The sequence below is a fragment of the Megalopta genalis genome, unplaced genomic scaffold (genome assembly GCF_051020955.1).
Source record: "Megalopta genalis isolate 19385.01 unplaced genomic scaffold, iyMegGena1_principal scaffold0075, whole genome shotgun sequence".
Lineage (NCBI taxonomy): Eukaryota > Metazoa > Arthropoda > Insecta > Hymenoptera > Halictidae > Megalopta > Megalopta genalis.
Window position 1 is genome coordinate 155,001 of NW_027476144.1, and position 5,000 is coordinate 160,000.

A 5,000-nucleotide genomic window follows, 5' to 3' on the forward strand; every position below is an offset into this window, starting at 1 on the left:
CCTCCTTCGCTGGTTTAACGAGCGACAGAACAGTAACCTTCGTAACTTCGCTGCTCTGTCCTTTTTCCTTCGGCGGGAAGATTTTTACCACATGCTGCGATTGTGGCCGTCTCCCCGCTTCCGGAGAAGCTCCTTTGCAGTCGACTTTGTTCACATGGGCGTAAGTCGACTGCGCGGCGTTGCAGGCCGTCTTCGGGAGAGTTCCCTTGGACGGCCCAGGTCGCATCGCACTCATTACGGCAGGACGCGCTTTTAGGTCCGCCCTGACCGCGGCGAGCTGCCCTTCGACGAAGCTATTCCGTTGAATAAGCTCCTGGACCAGCTCGTTGAGTGCCTCAACCTCGGCGAGTATCTTTGACCCGGACTCCTTATTGACTTTCGACTCAGGTCGAAAGCAAAAGGTCCGTATTTCGGACACTCGCCTAAAGGCTTCGTCTCTTACGAGATCGAGAGGCCGTACCTTCTGCCCGGAGAACGTCCCCTTCGGTCTCCTGGCCCGGTTTACTGCGGCCTTGCCGGTGGGTGCGCCCGGCTTGGCTCGCTTTGACTTTTTGGTGACGGTTTGCCAACCGTCACCAGTAGGGTCCTCGACACGCTCGGGTGCCGACTGCACCTTCACGAGTGACGTGTCTCCGACTCGTTCGATTACTTCCACGTTACCGGTGTCCGGCGTACCTTCTACCGTGGGCTCGGTTTTCACCGAGACCGCTCGCGTGGGAGTCACACATCTTTGCAAGATCACACGAGGATTGGCGATATTAATCACCTTCCCGGATCTTGTCTTTCTCACAGACGCGGGGGGACTGACAGCTGCATTTGCAGTTCCCGCGTCTGCGGCGACGGCTTCACTCCGAGTAGGAGCTGGACCCGTCGTCTTTGGACGCTTAGTTTTTTGTTCATTAATTTTATTAAGACCCATAATGTGTCTTGGTCTTTCATCCAGTGCGCTCCCCGGCCACCACCGACCCACACAATTTGGAACCCGCCAAAGGCTGGGTTAGGGCTACGCACCGAATATAGTCTGCTGGCTGGGTCGGTTTCCTTACCCAGCCCGCGTCCTCGCCCAGCAGAACCCACTTGCCCGAAGCGTGTGGTCGTTCCAAGCCGATTGACTGGACCAGGGCTGCTTTTCTCGTCCAGCCGCCCATCTAGCCGAAGCAGAGGCCAAAGGTACGTGTTGGGGACGTCTCACCCGCAGGAGAGGGCCCCCTCAGATCCCAGGATCCTCTTTTCCGACGACAAGGGTCGCCACGCACGGCAAACACGTGGGAGACAGCAGTCGGAGAGGCTGCCTCTTCCTCTCCACCACACTTCGTTCAGTTCGCTGCGTATTTAAGAACACGAGCTATCCAGCGGTACCTTTTTCGTGGAGGCTCAAGTGTGGCTAGGGCACGTTTGCCCCTTGCGGCCTGGGTTGCCCAGGGGATTGATTGCATCCCATGTATTCCTGAGCCCAGCGGAGTGTTGTCTAGTGGCGTGTTCCGCCCACGAAAAACGGTCTGAAAAACCGTTTAACGTAAACTGGGGAACTGATGCCACGAGTGACAACAGTTCCCCAGTCGGAAGTCATACAGCACATACAGTGCTGTACAAAGAACACGCCACAGCCCGTATGCTAAATCAGGGCCTCGCCATTATGCGAAGTACTACATGTACGACGCACTGACGGTCTCTAATGCCTTCATCGCCGATACACCCATCGACTCGGCCGATCAACCCTCCTACGCGAGGGCTAGTTCGGGGGTTATCTCCCGCCCTGGGTGGCCACAGACCGCCACCGCCAGTAGATAGGGACAGATGGGAATCTCGTTAATCCATTCATGCGCGTCACTAATTAGATGACGAGGCATTTGGCTATAACATTTGTTAGGCGAGTTGTATTTCGCAACAATATTTCCAGTGTATTTTTCTTGCGGCCCGCTGGTAGGCATACCATTTATATGATAAATCGATGCTATTCAAAAGGCGTAGTAATTAGTGACGCGATGTAAATAAAACTAAAGAAATAATAATGGATTAATATAACAAAAGAATCAATATTTTATATATATTTTTTTTTTTTTTTTTTTTTTTTTTTTTTTTTTTTTTTTTTTTTTTTTTTTTTTTTTTTTTTTTTTTTTTTTTTAATGTAGGAATTGATTTTATTTGCGCGAGGATGTACAGAACGGGTCCGAGTACAACCCGTCAATGCACGCGGATGTTATGTCGCGGCCTCCTCCACACAGAGCTCATGAATTGCCGGTGGATAGATACACCCCATTGTAGGGCGGTAGTGCAAATAATTTGTTTCAGCCTGTGTGATAGACCAAACTCTCTGGTTATATCATCGTTGGAATCAAGCCAACAACCACGAGCGCCAACCACGAGCGGCATTACTTTCACATGAGACACGCGGTACGTATTTTTAATCTTTTCGACTAGATCCGGTGTACTGTATTTGTCCTTTTTGATATTGTACGCATTTAACAGTGATGTCTGTTTAGTCTCGTAGGCTACTGTAGTTTCGATTACATATGCGGTATCATTGTCTATTGTTATCAAGTCTGGTACGTATCTATTTTCTTTGGTAGTAAAACGGGGAATTTGTTCTATCTTGGTTTTTGTTTTTTCGATTGCAGTTTTGATTATTTTGTTCACATTGTCATGTCTATTGATGCGTGTATAATGCGTAACCGGACATCGCTGTAATATGTGGTATAAGGATTCGCGTGTCCCTGCGCAGGATGGATTGCGGCAATCGGTATCTTTCATATAGGGGGCTCCCTTGGTGGGGAGTAACCCAATCCTTAGGTTGATTGCTCCGATATAGTCTCGACCCTTCCAGAAATTAGGTGGGTTGTATATCCACGAAGATACGCCTGGGGTCATCAGGGCGAGACCAGAGCCTAGCGCGGAGCGATGGAGTTGCTCGGACCAATGTTTACGAATCATTTGTTTAGATGGTGTCGCGATGCTCCCAAGGATATTGTTGAGCTTTCGCATTATATGTTGGACTATCGAAGATTCCATAACGCACTGTATCTCGCTGTCGCCACGGGCTCTCAAGCGCTCCAATCGGCGTAAGTACATAGCGGCAATGTGGATTGTAAGCGATGGAATGCCTAGTCCACCGCTGCTTAAAGGAGCATGTATATATGGAGTTGGTGTGGTAGTTGGTAAGTGTAGTATATTTTTTACAAATTTTATTATGCAATTATCTATGTACTTTAATTTTTTTTTGTTTATGTCCATTGTTTGCAGACTATGGTGAAGACGAGGAATGAGGTACCTGTGCAGTATGTTCAGTTTCTGCCATGGTTTTAAAGGACTAGTTTTAAGATTTTTGAGCATGCCTTCAAGCTTTGATGGAGATGGAGAGATAGCACCGCGGTATCTATATACATGGCCGAGGTATTTAAATTGTGACGCGACACCCAATGTTGGGATCGGGCTTTTATTAATCTGCAGTTTGGGCCGCGTATCAACTACGAGCCTTTTCGTTCCAGGGACGCGTAGATTCTGTAAGATGGCGCATTTAGATGGGTTCACTTGCAGCCCGTGTTTGTGGAAGAATTTCTCGACGATCCGGATATTACTTCGCATCGCACTGGGAGTGGGAGCCACCATCACGATGTCATCGGCAAAAGCTAATGCCCGTATCCTGGTGCCTCCCACATCAACACCCTCACACTCATTAAGTTGTATCATGAGCTGGTCTAGCACTAAATTAAATAGGAAACCGGACATGGGATCACCCTGCTTCACGCCGCGTTTTATAGGTATAGGATTGGATCGGGATCCGTGGCATTCGAGTATTGTGGTTATGTCGTTATAATTGTTTTCGATGTATTCTATTGTATGAGCGTCTACGTTTTTTCTGATTAGTGCGTCTATTATTGAAATGATGTTAACAGAGTCAAATGCTTTAGCTAAATCTATAGATAGTATAGTGAAAGGTTTCGATTTCTCGCGGCTTAATTTAATTAGTGTTTGTAGGATGGTACTATTAGCCATTATCCCGTCGGTTCTCGTGAAGCCTCTTTGCGTGTGAAACAGAGGTATTTCATTCTCAAGGCGCGACACGATGATTTTATTTAGTAGGCGCAGTATATGACTTGAGATGGTTATGGGCCGCCATTGTTTTGGGTCCATCAAGTCGCCGGATTTAGGTAACAGTGTTGTTCTGTTCGATCTTAGCACAGAGGGTAACGTCTTCATTCCCCATACAATATTCAATAGTGCACACAGCTCCTTGCGTGGCATTTGCCTAAGTGTCGATCGATCAATTCCGTCGGTGCCTGGAGCGGATTGTTTCATCCTGGTAAGTTGCTCGTGTATCTCGGTCGGTGATATCGGATTTGAAAGGTTGATATTACTATTGGTATCTGTTTTTCGCTTCTGAGGTTTCCATTCGACATCCTTGTGTTCAAATAGTTTAGAATAATATTCTTCAAATGATTCTATCGTCGGAGATTCTGTAATGTTGAGTGGGTTTCCGGTAATTATATGCTCAGCCAATTGGGTTGGGTTTTTGTTATAGAGTTTTTGGAATCTGGCGTAATCAGTCGCTATCCTTTTAGCGCGGTTGCCTTTTCTTTTATTACTTTCATTGCATTTATTGCTATGTTTGTTCTTTTTACTGTTATTTTTATTCTTGTTTTCGTTCTGATAGTTATTTAATTTATTTTTATTATTTTTATCGTCTATTGTATTTATAACTCTGTTGTTGCTTGTATTGTTTTTATTGTATTTATTATTTTTATTTTGTTTATTGCTTTTATTATATTTATTTTTCTTGTTACTAGTTTTATGGGTTTTATCTACTGAGTTACTATTTTCATTGTATTCATCGGTTTCATCAGCGAGCGAAGCAACATATGATGTTAAGTTTTCCATGTATTGGTCCATCATTAACATAGTGTCTTCAGAAGGTGTGTTAGACAGGGCATTTTCAATAATTTCTGCCATGTGATGGCCTACTTGTACTTTAAGTTCAGCCAGGATGTTGCGTATATCATCAG

At 45.9% G+C, this 5,000-nt stretch overlaps 1 pseudogene; it reads right to left on the bottom strand.

The window, feature by feature from the left end:
• Window positions 1-5,000, bottom strand: part of LOC143261941 (large subunit ribosomal RNA) — an 11,635-nt pseudogene that overhangs the window by 2,880 nt on the left and 3,755 nt on the right.